A 26,031-nucleotide genomic window follows, 5' to 3' on the forward strand; every position below is an offset into this window, starting at 1 on the left:
TCACAGGGTCAAGCAGAGTGATGTGAGGGAGGCAGGGGCTATGCCCCTGCCAGAGGGATGGGTTTCATCTCCTCAGTGGCCTGTCTTCCCAAAGCCTCCTTGATTATTTCCAGCCTTAGGGCCCTCTTGCCTGTTGGCGAGGCTACAGTCCCTAAAACCAGGTGGGACGGTTCCCAACAATGTACTAAGTTTGAATAGTTGTTATAATTATTATTAACAATGAATCTTTTAAAAATTAATACTTTTAAATATATCAAACATTCACTGGAGATGAACCAAAGCCAATTGGAATTGTCAATTGGAAGTGATTGATTGCCCCACCTTTTGTGAAATCAGTCCTGCCGCCCCAGTACTAGGATATCTCCACAATATTCTCTGAGTGAAAATAGCTGACATGTATATGGAGCCTTTTTATATTTTAAAAAATATATTACGTGGATGCTATAATTGCTAATACTCCTGTTGTGTCCCATTTTTGTCCAAGTCTCAAAAGCAATGACATTTATAAGAGCGTATCTAGAAACATACACCTACACAATGAAAACCCATACTGAGATTTCCCCTCATCTTCCCTATAACTTGACAAACAGAGATAAGCTGATGTAAAACCTTTAATTCTGGTAGGAGAAGTTAGATAACTACTTAATAGGAACTTTTCCTTTCCTTTTGGGTACACAGTGAATCTACAGAAATCTCCATTATCTGAAGGGGTAAGCTCTGAGACCCTCCAGTGGATGCCTGAAACTACTGATAGTACTGAACCCTATATGTATTATGTCTTTTCCTATATATACATACCTATAATAAAGTTTAACATATAAATTATGCACAGTAGGAGATTAACAACAATAACATAAAACAATTATGAAATATATTTTAATAAAATCTATAAAAGTTATGTGAATATGGACTCTCTCTTTCTCTCTCTCTCTCTCTCTGTTAACTGATCTGATAATTGAGCAGGCTACGACATGACTAACAGGTCAGGTAGTACAGATGGCGTGGGTGTGCTGGATGAAGGGATAATTCATGTCCCAAGCAAGATGAAATGGGAAGGTGTGATATTTCATCACAGTACTTAGAACAGTGCATACTTTAAAACTTACGAATTGTTTATTTCTGGAATTTTCCATTTAATATTTTTTGACTATGGTTGACTGAGGGCAACTGAATCTATGGAAAGCAAAAAAACTGCAGATAAGGGGGGACTACTGTATATTCTTGAGCATCCCTTGCTATTAACAGTGGTCATGTAACTGGGTTATGGAAATGGTCAGAAATGTTTTTATCCTTTTAAAAATCTCCTTATTGTGATTTATGCTCTTCTTACATCTCCCAGCTATATATCTATGCCCAGTGTAATTTTGGAATCCACATGTTAACTTGTATTAAAACCAATCAAATACAAGGAACATTGAGGAATGATCCATGGACATGGACAACAGGGTGGGGATGGACTGTAGGAACAGGGGGTGCGCTGGACAGAGGAATGCAAGGGGAAAAATTGGGGCAACTGTAATAGGACAACTATAAAATATGTAATAAAAAAACATCGAATAGAATCTGAAGTGTTTAATCTATTTAACAGCATTCAGTATGGTAAAATGTTCTACGCAATTAAACTAGGAATTTCCAACATTGTATTCTAATGAAGTCTACCACCATTATTATTCCCATTTTATAAGTAAGGAAACCAACAAGTTCACATACACAAATTGCACCTTTATGATGAATAATTTTTGTGGATTCTATGGAGTATGAGTGTTTTCAAGACTACATGATTCTCTTTTTGTATACCTCTTTTGGGATTTGATAGAATTCATTCATTCAACACAAATTTACTGGAGACTTATTATGTGCTGAACATTATTCTAGGTCCTTGAAATGTACAGTGAAAAAAATACAGCCAAAAAATTCTGCCTCATGGAATAAATTTCCAGGCTGTAAATTTCTGTGATAGAAAGAATTTACTAATTATAATGGAATTCATTAGGCAAACATTTTTAAGTCCTGGTAATCTTGCATTTTTTTTGTTGTTGTTGTTCAAGTACATTTGTCTCCATTTACCCACCACCACTTTCCCCTGCCCTTCCCACCCTGTCCCACCTTAATCCCTTCCCACCTTGGCTCTGTCCACGTGTCCTTCATACATGTTCCTTGAACCCTTCCCTTTCTTTTCCCTGCTACCCCCCTCCCTCCTTCCCTTTCATTCCTGTTGGTTTCTTTTTTCTTTCAATGTTGCTGGTTATATTTTGCTTGCTTGTTTTGTTGATTAGGTTCCACTTACAGGTGAGATCATTTCTATAGCACATACTTTTAGGAAGGACCTATGATGTTTGAAGTAAACACTCATGGCGTTGAAAATAGAAAATGCCAGGTTCTATCCTTAAAGAACATGCACTTTCTACTGGCAGACAAGTTAAATGTACATATAACTTGTATCAGACACTTTTATGCACCACTTTAGATCCTGTCAGTATCACCTCTTTCTGGGACTGTTGTCCATTTTTGATTCCCAGCTCCCACTAGGTTGGCCAACTCTAAATGGGTTCAGACCATAGCCTCATATAAATGGAACCGGATAGCGTTTTGCTCACTGGCCTCACTGCTGTCTTCCCATTCCAGAGCTTTTCTGTCCATGTTGAGGCTTAAGCTACAGGGAGAATAGCTCAAGTGCAACTTAGAAAAGAGGGAGAGAATCTCTCTTAACTTACTAGAACACATTTTTATCAGGGAGACAGAAACCAGCATATAATTCTTACTTCTTCACTATGGACAGTATGGCAGTTGTTCTTACTCTATAATCAGTTGATTCCTTAAGAATAACTAATTAATTACACTTGATATTAAGCAGTACCCTTTTCAGGAACTCACCCCCTTGAATTTCATTTCTCTCCCCTCCTCTGCATGGCTTCCTCTCTTCTCTCCTTACACTTTCTAATTACTAGCATATACATTTTTGCTTCAGTTTTCCTTTTATAAGAACACTTAATTGCTGCACATGACAGAATGTGGTAATAAGTACCTGATGGCTGTGAAAGATGCAATATGAAGGTATAGAAAAAGAAGTGTTTTTTCCTAGGTGTGGTTTCTAGGTATATCAGGAGAGTAACAAAGAGGGGGTGAGATTTTAGGGTTTATTTTGAAGGATGAATATAATTCTGACATGAAGATGGATACCCTTCACATTCCAGGTTGAGTAATGCTACCAAAAAATAAAAATAAAAATAAAAATAAAAAAAAGTGTGTCCAAGAGCAGTAACCCAGGAAAGATTCATGGGGAAAAAGTTGGAGGTAAGGCTAACAAACTGGATAACTGAAAATTTTGAGTACTACAGGTACCCAATGCTAGAGATCATATACTTTTCTTTTGTCAGTTTACCACATGTGATGGCATGTCAACAGGAACCCATAGCCCCAAGGAAAGGATGGAGAATGAGAGTGGACCAAGGCTGAGAAGCTTGCTTTTCAAATTTTATCCTGCATAAAAATTTCCTGGAGAGAATCCTGGGCTCTATCCTCAGATATTCTAATTCAGTAGGTCTGGGGCAGGGCCTCAAGTCTTTATTTCTGTTAAGTCCCCAGATGCTGCTCATATGTCTGTCCGGGGCCATACTTTTAGTAGCACTCATTTAGAAAATGTCTGCTCTTTCTATAGTCCTAAATAGAGGCAGCTCAGACCTATGTGTTTCTAAATATAGAAAATGACCTGTTAGCTATCTTGTAAGTGTTTTTTGGGTACACATGCATTTCAGATGGGTTACTGAGATTAAGCTTTTCTAATAAACTCAATATCAATCCGCTTTCTATAGAGAAGACCAGGTTCCTGTTGGTATAGGACACAGAAAAGGATGTTTTGATGAACAGGAAGTACCTATATACACATGAGAAAGACCGTGCTTAAGTAAGTAATGAGGACCCTAAATAAGGAAGATTAAGAGAGAGAAGGCATCAAAGATAGTCTCATCTTCCCGTTGTAATTTTCCTGACTTTCTTCTACTGGGTATTATTTAGCCAAGACAGTGGTCAGTCTTTGAGTAGATTTTAAATACAAAGAAGAAGCAGAGTATAGTGTAAGTAATCTAGAATTTGTCCACTGATCTCATTGACTCTCATTCTGAGTACCACACCCTGATATGGAAGAGGATAGGACAATGCAAGCCACGTGGCATAAGGTACCATTGTGGGAACTAGTGATGCTTGCTCTGAAAAAGAGATTTGTTTCCCTAATGGGTGTTGGATATGACAAGTGTCATTTCCCCAAAGGCTGTTATATAAGATACTAGGAGAAAAATAAGGAAAACCAAAGAAGGGTGAGGAATGAAATCTAGACTGAAGCAATCTGAATTTAACATTAAGAAATCTGTTCATGTGGAACATACTGCTTGGTGAGGAAGAAATTTACTTATTACTGGAGCTGTTTAAATTAGTCAGGTTAGCAGGCTATTAGTTAAAAACGCATTTTCAAGGGTTTGGAAAATTCTTTGTCAATTCCAAGATGACAGAGAAAATAGACTTTTTTTGGAATTGAATAATTGCACAAATTTCAAAAGACCTGAATTTATAGATGAACATTCCATTTTTTTCATAGTATGAGAGAACTCACAGATCAGTGATTGAAAACTTAATGTGGAAACCAAAAGGGCATCCTCACACCAGGGCAGTGGGTCTACATTGAACACAGCAAGGGGCGTGAATACTTATAGCCCTCAGTGGGCAGTGATCATCTCACTGCTCTGTAGGTTTGCTTAAAATTATTGGGTTTTTCCATGCTGTGTCCTGGAGTGTAAAGAGAAATTAATTGATGGCCTAATAAGTGAGAGCAGAAAAGGAAGTCTCTGCTGTGATGAGTTAAGAATAAATAAGGTTTTATTTTCTTGTAGTGTCCATTAACTTATAATCATACACTGTTCAGTTTTCTCACCCAGGATGTGAACTATTTAAACGGGCTGTAATTGCTGACCTCACTAAAGCAAAGTCATTTTTCTTGCTGCTATTGAGAATTCTTCACCAGGTGCTCCCTACTGCCTAACCCTTCTGGGCATTTTCTCCTCCTTTGTTTTTAAATCCACTCTCTAGTTTGCTGCTCTTCAAATAATCTACATTGCTTTTCTGGAACATTTTCTTCATAAACATCGATACCTAAAAACTCTGCTGTCTTCTGAGCAGCAACGTTATGTATTACTGTGGTAGCAATTGACAATATACATATGCAATTTTCAAGATAAGGGCAAAGTAGAGAAGCAGGAACAACCTACACAAATGTCTATAAATGAATTCAAAGGCTACTGAAGTAATGGTCATTAAGCTTTTCTCATCCAATGAAAATAAATGAACATGATTTTCTGGTTGCAACATCAATTTAATTCATTCATTAACAGGAACTTAACATGTTTATGTAATTTTGCTAAAAGTTGCAGGTTATATAAGGAACTTTTCTGTTGGTAGATGTTTAGTTGCATGACTACTGAGGAACAAAAAACATTACATACCTCTATCCTCTAAAATTCCAACCAAAAATTTAAAAATTTATATGCGGTAATCAGACATAGTGGTGTCATTCCTGTCAGGCTGGCCTGGAGACTGGTTTAAATGTGGGGAAACATTCTGCTTTTTGATGGTCCTGTCCTTCTCTCTCCAACTTCTCCCACCTCACCTCGAACTTGAGATGACCTACTTGAGGGAGAATTTGTCTCTGAAGAGAGATACACTGATCCAAAATCCTCATCTCACATTCAAGAGATGCAGACAGTGGTATCAAATGAGATGGCCTAGGAACTCTCCCTGAAGACATGATAGCAGGAGGAAAGAGAGTATGGGAGTGAGCACAGCAGGCTTATTTTCTTTTCCCAATTCCATGAATCGAGTCAGCTATTTCTCTTCTTTGGTGGTGATGTAGTTTTTCTTTTTTTTTTGGTGGGAGGAATTAAGAAATATGTATGCTCACTTTTCATTTTTAAATGATATATTTCCCTGTTTTATGGGCCAAGATAAGAGAATGAACAGAGAATAGTACACCCTTCACTAAGTGTTGTCATTGCACTAGCTGCCAGTTAAGAGCTGGGGATCTCCTGAGAGGAAAGCTTCTTACACAATCTCCAGGAAGAAGAGCATTTCTGAGAACAACAGACTTGACAGGAATCTGCTTGGGGACAGATCCCCTGTTTTACAAGCTGAGTTACCCACAATACTTTGTGTGAAGCTGAGGCTCAATAAGCAATTGTGAATTTTTTATTTGCTTTGCTTTGTTTGGTATTGCTTAGGGCCATGAGATTTAAATTTAAATCACTGAACATTTAATTGAAGTGGAAAAGAAGGGAATCAGAAAATGACTATAGTTCCTAATGTCAAATTTAAATACCAGTACAGTAAAGGAACCCTGAGAAACCCATTGGTGGCACTCTGCAGTTAGGCAACTTGGCAAACTTAGCAATCAATTGATAGACATCTGAAAATGCAAGGCAACAGTTTCCTTTGGTGGGATAACAGGTGAATGAAATTCTAAATGAGAGCTCTACTTGAGCTATTATTTGTAGTCAAAACAGTTAATTTCAAAGTTCCACACATTATTTTTTGTGTTAAATGTCTCACATGCACGCATATGCCAAACACATTCTCTCAGAACAAATATCAACACACACATCCCTATGCTTTGTGACTACTTGCCAGCCTCACCAAAGTCACTTCAGCTTCGAAAACACAGGTCAATTTTAAGAGAAAATTTGTAAAATTATATAAATAAAAATTCAATGCTGTGAACTTATTTGTGTTTCATTGCCAAAACTAGTGCTAACACAAAATACACATCCACGTACATATGAATAAAGTTTACTCTGTTTTTGGAAATATACAAACATGGAACAAATTGCAGTAATTATTTTTTTCTCCTAAGAGCAATTAGATGGTTAGATTTGGGTTTTATTTCTTCTGCTTTTAAAGCTGATCTTTACAGCTTCACCGAATCCTTATTTTTAACTTATTCTTTGATTTTAGGAATAAGGTGCTAGGTAGACATTGAGGTAGAGTACTTTCATGAATGGATCTCTGTGCTTTAATGTTTTGTTTTCATTTGGTTTGCCTTTTTAACCCTAACATTCTTAGCAAGCAAAATAGTGTTGAAAAAAATCAAATAGCAACAATATCAATAATGACCACATACAATTTTTTAGACACTGATGCCATTAGAAAACGGTTCAAAGAAGATATTCAGCAAAGGGCTAATAAACACTTTTCTAGAAATATCTTCCAAGCTCTCCATATTACATTACTGTAATGACATCTCTAATTAGTGAAACAGTTACTCTTTTTTGGCTAAGTCCTGAACACCACCATCAAAGACATGACTATGTTTTTAATTTTTTACTTAGAAAAGAAAGGGAGAAAAACACACGTAGTGCGTAGATTGGGTATGTTTTTAATTTATGAATAGCTGCACTATGGATGTGAACGAGACAATATGGGGCTATACCTTGTGGGGTAAAAGTAGGTTTGCAGTTGTGAATACACAAAAGTTTAGTTATATTATCATTTATTAATTATTGTATTATTTTCCATATGAACAACTGTATGCTTACTTTTGTCACGTCCTGTAGTTTTTAAAATGGTCACATCAACAGAAAACCACCTTAGAATAAATGGATATTTCACCTTTCATTGATTTTTAAAAATTAACCTCACTGCCATTATGCTTAAGGGTCATAATCATCAATCTGCTAAAAGTTTGCAATGCCAAGTTGGTCAGATAGAGCTGTGGGCATGTGGTCCTGAAGCCTGCTCTTCCGTTACCTTCTAACAAGCCTCGGATGAATTGGACATCCCAGCGGGTAGCGCCTTTGTCCTTTCTGGCTATATTCTCCACTGTGCTCCCTCGTGCTCCCACTTTGATGGGAGACTACAATTTCTTTTTTCTCCCATTGATGCATTCTTATGATCTTACTTCATTTTATATTAAACAGATACTTTGTGTAAGAGAACCCAAGTACACAACAAACACCTTGGAAGGTAGCCTAAAGAATAAAAATGAAAATATTGGATGTTTAATACAAGAAGTAACATCTTAAGACAAAGATTAAACTTTACTTTTATTACATTCTTGAGGGAATGTTGATCAAAAAACCAGAATTAAATAATAATAATGTAGATAACAAAAAAGGCAACATTTCTAATATTTTTGAACAAATGTTTACTAATAAAGCAAAAAGTATTTTATCATAAAATTTTGTGCTTTATTTTAAACAGCACATCAGCAACAATAGTTTACCATGACATAATAACGAGGAAATGATTATCAAAGATAATAAATAAGGGAATCCTGTTGGAGAGTGTTAACGATTGAATTATATCCCAACCCCTCAAAATTCAGATGTCAAAGACCTAACCCCCAGTACTTCAGAATGTGACTGTATTTAGAAATAGGGCCTTTACAGAGTAATTAAATTAAAATAGGGCTTTTAGGGTGTGCCCTACTCCAAAATGATAGGCGTCCTCACAAGAGGGGGAGATTTGAACACAGACAACATGACAGAGGGACAACCATGTGAAGACACAGTAAGAGGGACATCTGTTAGCCCAGGAGAGAAGTCTCAGAGGAACCAAACCTGCGAACACCTTGATCTCAGACTTCTGGCCTCCAGAATTAGGAGGAAATAATTTCCATTATTTAAGCTAGCCCATCTGTGGTATTCTGTTACCCAGCACAGCAAATTAATATAGAGGGTAGTATCTGTCAGGGGAAGGTGAAAATTTGGAAAGAACATAAGTCTTGTTTCATTTTATTTCTTTAGGTATTCAAGTGTTTGATAAGACAAACTTTGCTCTTTAAAATATCAAGAGGTCTTTTCAAGTTCTTATTGAAAAGGTTAATTAATAGTTTTTTTTCTGCCCATAACTTTTACTCATTTTAGAAAATAGTCTCGTTAGCAGTCTAGCATTTGTACTTGACTATCCAAATGGAATTAAAAGAGTGTTAACAAAAAGAGAGAAAAAAATTACTCTGTGCAGAATGAGTCAAAATAAAAAAAAAATGGGGAGTGCGAGATGGAGAATGAGGAAAGTACACAGCGAGGGAGCAAAGCCAGCGCCTGTGTTTAGTCTCAAGGGTTCAGTTTTGTGTGGAAGCGTAGCAAGGGACCCTGGTGATTCACAGAGGGCCTGTGGCTGCTCTGCGGGTGGCCCAGGTCCAGGGTGTGACTCACAAGCTGTGTCTTGCTGATCAGCACTTTTTCTCTTAGATTTGTAATTTAAAAACTACCTGCCAATTGACATTTTTGAGCTAGGGAAACACCAGAGGATGTTCACTGAAGTGTTTGTTTTTTAAATCATTCCTTAAATTTAGGTTTGCTTCCTGTTTTTCTATGTAAGGTATACACAGACATACAAACAGCAATAATCTCTACAATCAGAATTTTGCTCAGAATTCTATAGAATGTCCCTGTGAATAGCACATAAACTGGATTAGGGATTCTTTCGATAACAAGATAATAAACATATTACACTCTAAGACTGATCTAAGGCTGCCCGATTTAAATTCTATTCTAATTGACCTGATACTAATACACTTTTTGATTACATAAAGCAGAAAGTTAAGTACACATGTAAATGCAGAATTAAGTCTTTCTAACCCATGTAGCTTTGGTGCATTCAAATATAATTCTTTCTAAACGTTAGTACAATAGTTATTATTATGAAGTTCTTAATATTCACACCACTTTGTCACTCAGTAAAATGTTATTATATTTGTCTCAAAGTAGAGCAGCATGTATTAACTTTATTGACCAAATTGAATTTGATTTCTTGAGAGACTTTGCACTATGTTGGAAGTTGCATTCAGATTAAAATTCCCCTGATCCTCAGCACTGAGTCACTCTTGGCAAGGTATTATTGAACTTTACATGGCAACAACACAACACGTGGCATTACATAAACACAAAAGGAGGAACTTATTACCTCTAATTGAAGGTTTCCAAAATTGATGTCACTTAAATTCTCCCGAAATTTTGAAATTACTTCATTACCCAAGCCTTCTGTGATTTTATTCATGGGTGTGCCTATATTCCTGCTTGAAGGATTTCAATGTATCAGCAAAAACATTCCTGTTTTGATGATGTTAATCTAAGCACATCTGGCATCTGCATATATGTTAGAGCATATTCACAGTTTTCAATTAGAGCACAATTCTACCCCCAGGGTGGTCAGTATAGGCACACTGGGATCGTCCAATCACAGATTAACCCTTTCAGGCCTTTAAGTTCCTGTCTAAACAGCCAAACATTCATTGAATGTTGTGTGTGTGTGTGTATGTGTGTGTGTGTGAACTTTTAAATCTATTGAGTCATTTAAGGAATGTTTTCCATGTTGTCTTCTCTATTTTTCTCTTGCCCACCACTCTTCTAAAAATGTCTGTACTGTTCTTGATTTTGTATTTCTTACAATAAAATCCACAGAGGGATTTAACATAAGTCTCCCATCCAGTGTACTGTCTTGTGTTTATTAAAATATATTTTCTGCTCTTACAACAACAACAAAATCTTCCCAAGAAACCACCGTTTAAATAAAGTAGGCTAAAACTTTTATCATCTCCTGAGAAGTCAGAATGCTATGACATTTTAAATCACTGTTGTTGTTGGCTTTTCTGCTTCGCTACCTGATGGCAAGAATTGATGGCCTTCACATATCTTTGACAAGTCCCTAGTGGGTAAATTTCCCAGAGGCACTGAGGTACTTCTGTCTCTTAAGAAGCAGACATTTGATTACTTTTTGAGGAAACTCAGATGTCCTCATGGAGGCCTTGTAGGGTGGCTGAAGTACAGGGTAAACATTCTCTGTAATTGCCTGACCTTAAAAATCAACTGTTGCAATGAGAATGTGTATTATTTAAAGTCTCTTTTTGTGTGTTTCTTAAAGTAGAATTTATTTATTTTTCATGTTTCTTCCTAAAATTCTCTGGTTGTTCAGGAAGGCCTTGACATTGTAGAACTTGCCAAAGATTCCAATTGACAGGCATCCTTTTGGCTTCTCTTTTGCTTGATACACTTGTGTTAAATGTGCCCATGGATAGATAAGAAAATAGGCACCACCCCTATTAGAGAGGTACCCTTGAAAAGGTAGATCTGAGTTTCACTAGTTAAAAACTGACTTTAACTGTACAACAGAAATACCTTCTGAATCCATAAAAATACAGTAATTTTTGTGTTTTGGACAGGATTTCAGCCTCATTGCTATGATATTAACTGGGATACTGCGGTAACCATTAACTACTAACTATAACTCTCCCTGAAAACAGCTGCCATGGAGCTGTAGAATATTTTTCTTAGACTTCAAAGCACTGATGTTTTAAGGAAAACCTAGCATTCTTGGCACAGTAAAGCTTACTCAACTAAAATGTTTTATATGAACTATTTTCACACATGAAAACGTCTATAAACATAAATAAATGTATAATTGTCAGTGACTCATACCCTCAAAAATGATATAATTTTATAGGTCTTATATTATATTCCAAAGACTATGGTAACTATAAAGGGCCAGTACCTTATATGAAATATTTAAAAATTTATGATATAAGACTAATGGGCCATGATCACATCTGCTGGTATACTCAGCCAAAAGAAGAAAAGAAAGAATGCCAGCCTTGAAATCAGAATCACTGGGATATGGTGCTGGCTCTGATTTAATAACTGTGTCATTTTGGGAAGATATATTGGGATGCTGCTCTTTAGCTTGGGTGAGTTTCCATTATGGATGCCAGTGCTCCAAAAACTCTCCTGATTTAGCCTTTCAGGAAAAAGAGCAGCTTACTGACATACTGTATGGGAGCTACACACAAGTCTCTAAGTGATGTCAATTCAGCAGATAGTGACTGGAGAGATAATTTAGAAAGCAACTTTAAACATCTGATTAATATTCATAGAAATATGTGAGATAATATTGCATTTATGCAACAAAAACTAAAGCTTTTCACAACTCCATGAGGTCAGGAGTTCTTAAAATTAAAAAAAATATGATACTTGACAAAAATCTTCAAAGGGCTGGAAAATAAAATAGAAGACAATTCAAATAGCTAAATAGAAGAGGGTAGAAAGGGTTAAATTTTTCTTTAGTCCTCAGCCCAGAAAAGGATATGTTTATTGATTTTAGAGGGAGGGGAAGGGGATTGGGGGAGAGAGAGAGAGAGAAAGAGAGACATAAATGTTAGAAACATCAATTGTTTGCCTCTTGTATATGCCCTAATTGGGAATCAAACCCACAACCTAGGTATGTGCCATGATCAGGAATTGAATCTGCAAACTTTGGTGTACCAGATGATGCTTCAACCAACTGAGCCATTGAGCCAGGGCAAAAGGTTAAAAATTTAAGAGATATCAAGCATCAATACCGGAAATGGCATATTCAGCAGATAGAAAATCCAGGGGAAAAAGAGAAAATTGAAGAGAATATAACATCAAAATCAAAAAAGGAATAGGTGACTAGGTAGCAGAACTGAAGAAAGATGCAATCTTCAAATTTATGCTGCTAAGTGTCAAGGGAATGAAGGAAGACAGATTTGGCACCTAAATGCAGTCTCATGAAACTCCATTAAATATAAGGAGAGAAGAATCTTAAAGTTTCTAGTTAGAAAAAAAAAATAGGTGATCTGCAAAGAAAAGAAGAATCTGAAGAATAGTGGACTTCTCCTTGGCAATGTCTTAATGAAAGAAGACAATAAAGCAATATCTTAAAGTTCAAAGTGAAGCTATTTTTAACCTTTAATTATATACCCAAACTATAATTAAGTGTAAGGGGCAGGTAAACAACATTTTCAGACATACAAGCACTAAGAAAATTTATGTGATATGCACTGTTCCTGAAACTGTTATGGAGGTCATATTCAGGCAGAATAAGCCTCTAAGAAAAAGCAGAGCAAACTCAAAAGTTCAGTGAAAAGGACTCAGGATAATAATTGTTCAGTAGGACTAGGAAGTTTGTGCACATAAGGACACTGTCAGTTAGCCTTTTTATGCAGATAAACTTAGCTTTTAACTTGTGTTCAATTTAGGCATCAGGTGTTTATTTCATATCAAAAACTATAAACAAAAAAAATCTAATTTAGGCCCATGTTCATAACTGTGTACAGTAAGAACAGCAACTGACATTTTACTTTAAACACATAGCACAGATGGAATGTTTAGGAGAAACTTCTGCAGGCTTGCTTACAGTTACTCCAGATGTTCTGAATGTTTTACTATCTCCCAATTAAGTAGTCTACTCAACTCAGTTGTTATCTGCACATTAAAGCATGGAACAAGTTGATAAAAGTATGTTTATTAGTTTCAATTGCTGCAATTAAGAAGCATGCATACTGGTTGACTAAGCATTTCACCTCTAAAGACTTAATAAAGATATAATTGAACAAATGTGCCAGAATTAAAAATTTTTATTGTAGTAATAAACATAGTCAATCAATAAATACTTGAGGCACTGGGCATTTATCATTTATAAACAGTAAAAGAAAGAAATAGCCCAAGTGCATAAAAAGTTACAGGACAAAGACAATTTCATATATACATTGAGGTAATATTTAGTCATTCAGACTGATGATGATACAGAAATATATTTATTTAAATGAGAAATTCTCTGATATATGTTTAAAGGAGAAAAGCAAGTTGGAACATTTTATATGGTCTCTTTTATATAGACAGATAACAGAAAAATTGGTTATAAGTAATCTATCTCCTTACTGGTCATCTACAGGTTCTCTATCCTGGAGTTGTTCTCTTGAGACCATGTTCCCCAACAACAGCAGGATCCCTAACCCCGCCCCAAGGGTACCCTTCCTCTCACACATTTTAGATAAAGATGTTAATGCATGTTTGTCCCCAAATAGCTTTTCACTGACCCTTCCCCCCATGCTCTTCTTAATCAGTCAGTCAATTTTCCTTTTTGCTGCTGTTGCATAGGTAGCTAGTTAGTTAGGAAGCAAGTGGAATCAGACATTAAACCTGATTAACTGAAGAGCTGAATCAGACATTAAGTCTGATTAACTAGGAAGCTGTAGCATTCACAGGTTCTCCTGGGGACAGCTGCCCTCTGCTGAAGGGACTTAATCCCCATGTGGCAAGAAGAGTGGCTTTCCAATTTTCCCAGGAGACAAATGGCCTGGTAGCTGGGATTACGGTGGGGAGGGAGGAATGGAAATAAAACAGTAGAGGAAATTTCTTTGCTGAGTGCATGAGCCGTAAAAGCCAAGATGGTACAGGTGGAGGCAAACTCATAGGCAGTAGAAACCAGATGAAGAAGCGGAACTTTGGGGCATGCACAATAGGAGCCAAAACGTCAGCATAAAAGGGAGGAGTCTAGCCTGGAAATAATCAGATTTGATAAGGGCATGAAATCTCAGAAGACCCAAGAAAGAGATTGGTTAGGGGGAAGGCCCAGCACAAGCCCAGGGAAAACCCAGAAAGTAGATTGTAGAGTTTGAATGACGAGTCTGCTTATCCCTGAAAACCAAGAAAATATATGGAAGATTATCAAGGATCTTATGGCAGTTGCTACTAGAACCCGCCCACTCTCTGCATGCCTGAGGGTGTATTATTTCTTTTCACCTCAACAAATCTTACTACTACATTTTAGCTTCTCCCACATAATGTGCCCTTTGAAATTCCTTTCTCACAAAACCACAAGGGGCTATTTTCACTGGCAACAGTCAGTCATTTTAGCACCATCATTCTAAGTGTTCTACTTGTTTTCTCCTTTAATTCTCACAACTCTTTCAATATTAGTACTATTATGATCATTTTATTACAGATGGTTAACGGGCTTAGACAGGGACTATAACTGGTCAGTGGTCACACAACTAGCAGATGTCAACCTCTCTCACCCAGTGACATACTGCACTGCCTATACTCCTTCCTCGTCATTCTCTTTGTTACTCAATCTAAACCTTTTCTGTAAGCCTTTGTTTTATGTGGAAAGAAGGTGGCTTGTTACCTGATTAAGAAAGATCATGGTCAAATGTGAATACCTTGGCTGCTCCATTCTAAGGCATATTTTTAAACTTTAAGTGATATGAGGAGGGTCCTAAGCTCATCCATTCTCACTTCCCAGAGCCCCATGCAACACGCCGCTATTCTCCCAGTCCAAAAAAATAGAGTGAGCAAACTGACACCCCATTAGGAAAAGTTCAAGGACTTGAACTGTGTGTTATCTGTTCTTCCATTAAATACATTAATAATCCAGTTTCTATTCTACAGGTTTTGGAGAAAGTTTTAAAAAAACTTTTATGAATAATTAATATTGCTCAATTTTTCATATGCATCCCTTTTTCTAATGTTCGATGGATCATTCTTGATTCACATTCTAAGTTGAAATTTTTTCTGCGATATTTTTACATTTTTCAGAATTCTGTCTTGTATTTAAATTTTTAAAGTTAATTACTATACTCACTTGAGATCAGAACTCTTGGTAGGGCATTTCTCAGAACTATTTTGATCTTCTATTAATTAAGTCTCAGGTCCATATGGAAACAAAATGGTTTTCTATCATAATGTATTCCTTCTGTTCAGTATACATTAAACAGAATATATATTAAGGAGCTTAATAGCTCTTATTAGTAATATTTTAGATGCAAAAATTTAAGTCATAAAGATAGTTCATGTTTCATCAAATTCTGTTTTTAAAAAGCTCTACCAGCAGGCCCTAAATATTTGCTAGAGGAATACTCAAATGGAAATAGTTGACTCTAAGCTCCTGTTTGCCTGATTTAGAAATCCTTTATTGTTTTGATGAACAATAAGATAAATATGACCAAAAAATTACTCCCTCATTTCCTATGCTAGTCTTACAGAAAGAGTAGCTGTTTTTCCTCCCAGTCCTCAACCCATTGATATTTCTTTCCTGTAAGCCAATCTCTTCACTTTAATCTCGGCTTGGAGCTGAGGAGATATCCTTAAAGGACAGCAAGGGTGGTTGCAGTGATGCTGATGGTGGCGGAAGTGACCTGAACCATGTCAGGGCTCTGCATTAGATCGCAAGAAAGACTCTGAATAAAGACTAGACAGGGCATCCCTTTGTCAATATGATCCGGGCTTAATTCCAAAAATTTATAATAACTCTAAGTACACTGGATCGCTGTCTACAAGTATGACAGATAATTGAGGATAAAAGAAGGTACTGATTGTCTACATCACACATTGGACACCAACAATGAATTCTGAGTCAAAATAGTCTGGGGAAAGATCTGGCTGTCCAGTTTCTTCTGTATTCATGATACTTTCAGAACTATTCAACATATCACCTGGAATATGGTAGACAGTCAGAAAAAAGTTTCTCTACTGATTTAGAAACCTATTTGTATGACTTCTTTTGGCTGTCAAAACAGTGCACTTGCAGTTTTTAATATTAGTTAGGAAGCGAGAGAGAAAGGAATGGGAACAAGAAGGTAGAAATAGTGATTAGCTTAGAAAAAATGTTTGTTCTTCACTATAGTTAACTGAGTTCTTCAGATATCAGATGGTCTAGTGATTTTTTTAAGGCATGAAGGGACACAAATTTGGACAGGTCTCCAAAAATCAACCAGGTGGTTTTCAGTGCCTTTGCTGGCCCAGGCAATTTGGCAGTTGGCTTGGAACCTGAGCATGTTCAAAGGCACCTGCATTGAAAAGTGTCAGTGATCTCATACACAGAGTCAGCTGGTTAGCATAAAGCTTCAGTTGCATTGAGAATACAGGGGTGAGTTTCATAGAAATGCCCAGTAAGAATTCACAGAAGCATTTTTAAAGCAAAAAAAGAACTGAGTATTTTTTAATGGTAGTATCTAGTACATGGAGTAGACTTAAAAAGCAAAAAAGTTGAATTATAGATTATAAATAAGTTTTACTCCTGGCTCCGCCTTTGACTTCCAAAATTATTTTGATCCAGACACTTAACTCAGTTTCCACATCATTACAGGGAGGTGGGTAAATTACAAAAGTATTATCCAGGGTTTCTTCAGCTTCCAATGTGTGATTCATCCTAAAAATTGAATTTGAAAGTTTCTAATAGACTGACTTTGGGTTAGGGATGGAAATACTTTTTCATGATTCTATGGCTATGTAGTACAAAAACTACCCTCAGCATCTTTTCACGTTAGATTATCTAGTCTGACCCCATCAAAAAAATACCTTTTAAAATAGACTTTGCTAATGCTGAGAAAGACTTGAAGACATTTCTGTGTTTTTCAATTCTAAAGCCCTTTTCCTCTAACACTCAATTTATTAAGTTGATTATAATTACTATCTAAAAGATAACATGGTGTCTCTAATGTCTGTCTCAATTTCTCTGTCTTCTTCCACATCACTCATTGAGTTTTCTGACTAGACAAATTGGTAGACTGACGGCAATGTAGATACATTAACAATTATTTTTTTCTGCCATTTCAGAAATAAGTATTTAAAGTTATTAAGAGAAAAGAGAGATTATTTAAGCAGCAAGGGAAAAAAGAGTAATACAATTTTAATCCTATGCAAACCAACATTGCTCAGAAAGCAGGTGTGAAGAAGAAATTTGGTCTAAATTTCTGTCATTTAAATTTATTATTCACTACTTGGCATTTTCAGTCATCTATAATTTCTATCATCTTAGAAATAGTTGCAGGTATTTCATGGGTTCCTATAGTTATCTTTGACTCTGCTGTCATATGCAGTGAAGAAATATAATTCATTTTTAGTCATGTAAGTCTTACTATAAAAAAAATTCTCTCAAATATTTTTAAAATGAAAATTACACAAAATATTTGGGAGTAATTAATAATTGAATTCTATAAAATGAGTCAACATATGATAATGATGTTCCGCCTCTCCTTCTCATTCTATTTTATATTTTAAATATGTTTAGAAAATTTTATTATAAAAGTCCATGTGCTCACTACATAGATCAAGGAAATGTTAATATTTTGCACATTTGCTCAAGCTCACACTCTCCCTCTCTCACAAAATATACAATTGAAGATCCCTACATTCACAACCCCAATTTAATTTTTTCCTTCTCCAGAGATAAGAACGCTCAAGTTGCTATTTAATCTTTTCAGATCTGCTGAGAGATTTAAAGTCTGAGAAATAAGTCCTTCAATTACATCCAGCATTTTATTAAAGACTTGTAAGTTGAGAAAATTGGACAAGATGTTTAATAATTTCATCCACAGAATCTAATTTCAAAATGTAATTCATAAGTTTCAATCATATTAAGATAGATAAAATTAGTGAGGATCGATAGAGAGCTCTTACTGTAGCATTACTCTCTTTATAATAACAGAAATACCAGTATATTTGAGTTTCAACCTCACCATTTATTTATAACTTTTTCCATTTCTCCTTTGTTTTATTTTTTCTCTTTATTACTTTTGTTTGGATCAGTTATGCATGTTAATTTTTTCATCTTTCTCTTATGTTTTATAGCTATACTTTTCTATCTTTATTTCCTGTAGTGTTCACCCTCTTAACATTAAATTAACTCATTCACACTAATTAAAAGATAAATATATCAACATTCATCCTTTAATTGTTTGGTCGCTCTAACTAAAGAGCCAACTATAAATTATTACTTTAACTTTCTTCAAGATAATTTAAGAAACTAAACACCCGTTATGCCCATTTATCTTCTCCAATGTTTTAGGCTCATTGCCATATGTTTGTATTATATATACATTTTCAATATCAAAAGACATTATTGTTATTCTTAACATAAATGTTTATTGAATTTTACCCACACATTTACCTTTACCAAGTATTTTCATTCTTTTCTGTTTCTCTGTGATTTCAACAGACATTATTTCCCTTAATCTGAAAACTTCTCTTATTATTTTCTGTAGAATATGTCTTTTGGTTTGGTTGGCAGTAATTTTCTTTCAACATCTTATAAATGTCATTCCATTGTTTTCTGACTTGTATCATTTCTTGTTAAAGTCAACTACTAATATTTTTATTGTTCCTTTGATGATAATATAGAGTTCTTTTTTGTGGAAGAATACTAATTTTGAGAAATTTCTCATTATCTTTGGCCTTTATCAGTTAGACAATGATGTGCTTGGATGTATAATCACTGCTTGAGATTCACAGAGCCACTTGAATCTGAGGCTTGAAATGTAAGAAAATTCTCATCTATTTGATCCATTTTGCTTTTCTATATTTTCTGTTTTTTCTTCTTTTACTTCCACATACTTGCTGTACTCTCTTCTCTATTTCACATTTTTTCTTGCCTACATGCTTTAGCTTGGATGTTTTCTAGTAACTAAATTTTTTTCTCCAAAGTTTTGTCTTACATGGTATTATACCTTTTATTGATTTTTTAATTTATAAAACAAATATAAATTTCTTTTCAGTTTGGGAATCATCACTTAATTTTTTTTACATGTCCTATTGTAAATGAATTCTCCATCGTATCATAAATATGTTTTTGACCTATTATTTTATTTATTTTTATTTATTCATTGGTTTTTAGAGAGAAAGAGGAAGGGGGAAAGAGAGAGGGAGAAGGAGAGAGAGAAGAGAGAAGAGAAGCATTGATTTGTTGTTCCCCTTATTTATGTAGTCATTGATTGCTTCTTGTATGTTCCCTGACTGGAGGTTGAGCATGCATCCTTGGCATAGTAGGATGATGCTCTAACCAAGTGAGCTAACCAGCCAGGGCTAGTCAGTTACCTGAAAATTTTTACGTTATAACATCAATGTGACCCAACTATAGCCTATATTTATTGCCTGGGTTTTCTTTTAATTTTCCTTTATATCTCCTAAATTTCATTTATTCAGTATATATATCCAGAGACCATGTGCTATCACAGTCTTGATATAAAAATGTCTTGATATAAAAAGTGGGGTATAAATAACCACAATCATATTAACACGTATATTTTAATTGGTTAACTTTAGAATAATGTTACAAATAAATAAACATATATGCATATCTATGTATGTTGTGCAGCAAGTGGGGTTCTACTGCCTGCTACACAATAGGAAAACTCTGGAGGCAAAGGATTGGTGAAAACTGAAAGGAGTCTTACTTAAAAGCTACACAATTTTGGAAGAATGACAGAGTTCTGCCTCAGAGCCCATTTCCTCTAAAATACCCAGAGAAAAATAATCCTACCACCTTTTCCAGGCCAGACTAGTCCTAGGCTGCACCTAGAGTTCCTTTTCCCATTTAAAAATACTGTCCTTTGGAAAACGCAGGATACTGCAACATGATCATCCAGGCTGCTAAGCTGGTTCTTGGTGGTGGCCTGGGCACAGGCATATTTTTGGAGTCTGTGCACGCTCACCAGAGTCCTATTTGCTGTGTTGCCCTTTCCTCCACTCCTGCCTGTCAGCCTAGTACCTGTGCCCCATCCTTCCAGCCATCAGCTCACCAGTGTGTCTGTGTGCGGAGCTGAGCAGGACTGCACAGCACAGCATTAGAGGCCTGTGCCGCTGCCACTTCTTCCATGGGGAGAGGCCTGGGAATGCTGTCAGACAATGTGTTCTCCAGGCCCTGCCAGTTGTGGAACGTAGGGACCACCAACTGGATGAGCCAGGCGAATCAGAAGGGTGAGTCTCTGCATGCCCTTGTTTAAAAGGCTGGGCCTAATATCCCATACATAGGGAAAGCATTCAAATTACCAGCCAGTCCAGGCTTGTATCCTTCACAGTCAGTGTAGCACCCTTGCCCTTCCTCTTGCCACCATATTAATAACCTCCATGTAATATGTGTGTTGTGACCTTTCAGCCTGCGCATGCTCTGTCCAAGCTTCCTACAAGTGTGCAACAAGCTGCGCTAGTTTGTTTACCATTACATAGGGGTATGGAAATCTATCGCCCTTCAGCTTTGGTTTCAATCTTAACACCTCTGGCACTTTCTGACCTGCCTTGGGGGGCCCCTCTCCTCCACCCAGAAATCTGGCCAAATCCCCTTGTTACATGTATACTGAACTTCATCATAGTGAAAGGTTGAACAGGCTCTCTGGCTCTGAATTATATTAGATTCCTCCAGAGATTATTGATTTCCAGACAGCAGTAGTTAGGGATAGATAATCTTGGATCATTCAAGGATTGAGATGATTTGTTGCCTGTTTCCAAATTCTATGAATATATATCCATTTTTAACTTGCCCTTTTTTCTACATCATAGTCTTTCAGGGGTTCTTAAATGAAAGCCTGGAGTATTTGTCAAGGTCTCTTCTCCTTGGCATACCCCCAAAACATTTTTTTTTCCTTCTCAATCCTATAAAATGCCAAAAATTCTGCTTGGCTTTCTGCTCTCTAAGTAGTTGTTTTCTACTTGGTGTGTTCTTTTCTCAATCTTTTGAAGTGAAGTGTCTTGGAAGGGAAAAGACATACCAATTTCCTTTGTCTCAGGGCTCTGCCTGCTTTGGTAGCTCTTAATTGCAATTTTTGTTTCCACACTTTGTGAGATTTCTAAAAGCTCTACATTGTTACTTTCCTAGAGAAAAAGAAGTGGTGGAGAAGCTCCCATGTCAATACATTTTTCTTCTCTTAGTAATGTTGAGCCCTCAAGTCATGGCTGTCCAGTTTGATTGCTAATATCTACAACTACCTGGTATATTTTTGTCATTATTTCTGTTGTTGTTTTACCCAGTTTTTATAGGTTTTCTATGCCAATGGATTGGTTAGATACAAGCTACTCTGTCATTGTTACAAACAGAAGTCCTAGATTCTATATTTGAACTGAAAAAAATCAATGAAATAAAAAAATAATTATGGGAGGCTTATTTACAAAAAATATATATGTATATGAAGGAAACCAAAGGTTTTATGTGATCACAAACAATATAGATGAAATGTTTGCAAACTGTCAATTTAAGTATGTGTTCATCAATTCAGAGAAGATAATATAACTGCTAGGATCAGGGAGTAAAAAACTAATAAGAGTTTTCAAGCCTCTTACTAAGATGGTTTGAGATAATAAAATCATGTAACTGAAGAAATAGCTGAGTGCACGAAACATGTTTGACCTGGATGGCAGCAGTTATGGATAGGGGTTGGGAATGGAATTAAAGAAAATTTTAAGTATTTGAAACTTGTAATGGGAAGGAGTAGAAGTGATCTGAGTTGATCTGGGCATCTATAAAATTCAGGAAGGCAGATGTTGCCTAAATTAAAAAAAAAAAATGAAACTTCTAGACTGTAGGTTAATGCAACAAAGCCCTGGGCTCTTCCAGAAAGCACCATCACTTAAATATTGAGGCTTGCATTAGATGACCACAGACACAATGTTACAGCATATTTTCATTAGGAAGAGAGTTGCATTAGAATGGAAAAACAACAAGAAAATCGTCATTTTATTTTATTGAGGGTGGATTATATGCTGATGCTGTATAAGCACCTTAAATTGAACATATATTTAATCCTTCTAAGTATATGGACTTGTGTTTCTCTCACTTAGATATGAGAAAACTGAGGCAGAGAGAATAAATTATTGACCTGGAGTCAAATTTCTGGGAAGGTACTGAGATGGTACTTAAACCCCGACAATCTGTCTCCATGGACCGCACTCTGACACTTCACATTATATCATCAAAGGAAAGAGATTTTGATCCTTCATGCGTTTAAACTATCCTGATCAGCACGGGAGTTTTGACCTGCTCCGTTTCCGAGCTGGACCGGTTCACCCCTCCTTAGGCAACCTGGTGGCCCCCCGCTCCCGGGAGGTCACCATATTGATGCCGAACTTAGTGCGGACACCCGATCGGCATAGCACACTGCAGCCCAGAACTCCTGGGCTCAAGCGATCCTCCTGCCTCAGCCTCCCGAGTAGCTGGGACTACAGGCGCGCGCCACCGCGCCCTAAACTATCCTGAAATTGGTGGGGTATAAACAACCACAACAACTATATAAACAATGTATATTTTATTTGTTCACCCTTAAAATAATGCTGCAAATAACACAGTTAACATAGTCATAGATTCCAGGTTATTCTGCACTTTAATGAATTAGAATAAAAAGCAAGGGCTATGCTCTCATAGTTTATAAGGACATATACAATACTGTAGTGATATATAAAAATTGCCAGTCTGTGCGTATATATACGTGTGTGTAAAATAAACTGACTGTGCATTTAGTCTTAGCGTAGCATTACATAAATATCAAAGTACTGGACTTATGGAACTTTGAAATGTTATTTAAAGCTACTTTAATGCCTACTTTGACTATGCTGGCAGATTAAAATAAGTTTAAAAACATGCTTCTAGAACTCGCCAGCCAAAGATTTGAAGATACCTTTTGTTTTCCAAATTATCATTTTCATAACAGTTGTCAGAATGTTCTCTTTTCCTCACAATTGGGATCCTTCAGTAGAAACCAAAGCCATATTCCTTCACTGCTATCCCAAATGTAGGCAGGTTTCATCCATTATGAGTTTGGACTCATTTGATGCTGGACCATTAACAAAAATGGATAACTTCTTATTGTCATTTTATTATAACCTTTTGTGTTTAATCCTTCAGATATTGAAGAATCAATTTTAATTTTACCTCTTATGATTAGTGTGACAATCCACATAAAAACAGTATTTTAACCAAAAGTAAGCATTAGACTCACTGTTTTTGAAAGATTATCAAAATAACATTAAGAAGTGCTATTGTACCTCAGTCCAATTATGACAAGTGACCCCTTTAATTAACTCAATAACTACATTTCAAATGTTCTCATAGTGCCTTTTGACACAAATGTTTCAAGGTTTGCTTTAAAACCTATTTCCCTCTTTTATTTTTAAAGTCTTCAAAGGAGTCTGGTATTTCAAAAAACTGTCAAAATGTGTTGAAACATAGTTAAAAGAATGCATATTTTCATAGATTGGCATAGTTTGTGCATGTTATTATTTTTTCAAGTTTTCAGCTATATGTACAGAAGAAAAAATGTTCAGAAATGGGAGATACCATGGTTGTCACAGGGCAAAGGGGGCTCTCCAGCGTCTTTGACTTCTCTCCAGGAGAAATTAAGAGAAGAATTCATCAAATGTTAATGTTAAGAACTCAGAAACTGGAATGTTTGTCTAGAGCTCCAGGCCTCAGAGCAAATGCTCTTATGCTGCTGGGCTCCAGGGGAAGACCAAAGCCAAAGTCAACATGAGCAGAAACTCCATCTGACTGATGCTGTGGAAACAGCTGTAACCACTTAGCTGGAAAACCACCTCAGAGTCCTCTCCCAGAAAACACTGATGACATGGGAGATGGGGAGCAGGAAAGCTCTGTCAGGGTCTCTTTTCAGCTGTAGTCAGGAAAAATATTTTCTTTCCCTGAAAATTGTAAATAGATCAATTCAGTTCTGGTCACAATAAAACACCAAAAAGAAAAAAAAAGTCCTTAAATTAGCCCATGTTTCCTACTTTCTTTGTCTATTGGATGGTATGTATTTGGTTTATGTCATCTTTTATATAGATTTATTTTTTTAGAAGGGACCCATTTGATCTTAGGTTCATCTTCTAAATGATCATTAGCGGTCCACCTGGCTGGCGAACCCTTAATTCTAATTAATTTTGAATTTGTGAAAATATCCATAATTCTTTTAGTTGAGATTTTATTTTCCTTTTTTTGTTCTGCCTGATGGCTTTTGTTAAATGTGTCTGGACAGAAAATAAAGCTATGTGAAACAACAAAAAGATTTTGACCCTGTTTGGGGAAAATAAATTTTGCCCATATGATCACAGCTTTAAAATCTATCGCAGTTTTCTAAAGGAGAGCTATAGATAGAACAGGGAAGAAACCTCAGAAAGTATTCAAGTATTATTTTTTAAATGATTTGCATTTTTAAGCACCCTACTTCCAAAGTAATGAATATCATCTTAAACCAATTATGCTGTCATCGTGAAAATATGTAACAGTTAGAAATTGTAATCCACCCCACCATTCTTTTCACATTGTTTCTGTAAATGCTGACTCTAATATGTAGCTTCCGGATAAACAGCATGTTTGTATAAGAATCCTAGGAACTACCTTCAAAAGATGCGGACTCCAATCTTTAGGCATCCCAGCTCTAGGAGATTCGGTGACCTTCAGCTGTGGAGTCAGGACGGCATAAAGCCAGGATGACTAAACCAGGATGATGCACACCAGACCATCACTGTCCTTATTGGAATATACTGTGTTCATCTGTGTGTAGAAAACTTTTCAACCCCTTCCCTTGATCTCTGTTCTGTTTCTCTCTCCCTACTTATAAAAACCTCTGTCTCCAGTGATATGGGGAGATGGGCTTGCAATGAGAGTCCCCCATCTTCCAGATGGCCCTCATCTCAATAAACTGCTTTCCTATACATCAGCACCGGCATCTCGAATATTGATTTTCAAGTGGAAGGCAGCTGGACCTGCATTTGCTTACAGTTTGTGGCGACCCAGCCAGGACAATGTGGACCTTGGTAAGGCCCAGGGTGCCTAGGCTGGAGTCTCAGGTGACCTGTGTTCAGTTACAATACCTCTAAAAAGGAGGTGAATTTCCATTCATATATTCAACATATATTTGCTAAGTGATAGACACTATTTTAACCTACAATATAATAGTAAACACAGCAGACTACCTGTCCTTATGAAGATGATATTCTGGTAGCAAGGCAATATGCAATTAAAAAAATATATATGTTATAGGTTAGGTTTTGATAACATATGGCAGAGGATAAAACAAGGAGAGACAGAATAAGACACAATGGAAGTTGGGAATTGCTATTTTATAAAAGTTGAGCAGACATGACCTCTCTGAAAAAATGACTTACAAGCAAAGATGTAAAATAAGGTGAATAATTAAGCCATGCGTCTATTGGTCAGAGAAATGTCCCAGGCACAAAGCAAAACAACTACAAAGCTCATGGAGTATGATTGGCTTATTTGAAAAAGTCTAGGTGGCCTGTGTGCATAGGCAAACAGAATGGAGGGAGGCTAGTTGGGCAGTGAGGAAGTGGGGATCAGAGTGTGGAAGGTCTTATGGGTGTCTGGATTTTTCTTGGAGATGGTAAGTCATTAAAAAACTTGAGCAGAAGATTGACCTAATTTGATAGCAGTTCCTTTTGGGTCCCTCTGACCTCTTGTGGAGAAGAGAATAGG

Source organism: Pteronotus mesoamericanus, unplaced genomic scaffold (genome assembly GCF_021234165.1).
Source record: "Pteronotus mesoamericanus isolate MK-2021 breed Mesoamerican mustached bat unplaced genomic scaffold, CSHL_Meso_final contig_20, whole genome shotgun sequence".
NCBI classification, from domain to species: Eukaryota; Metazoa; Chordata; class Mammalia; order Chiroptera; family Mormoopidae; genus Pteronotus; species Pteronotus mesoamericanus.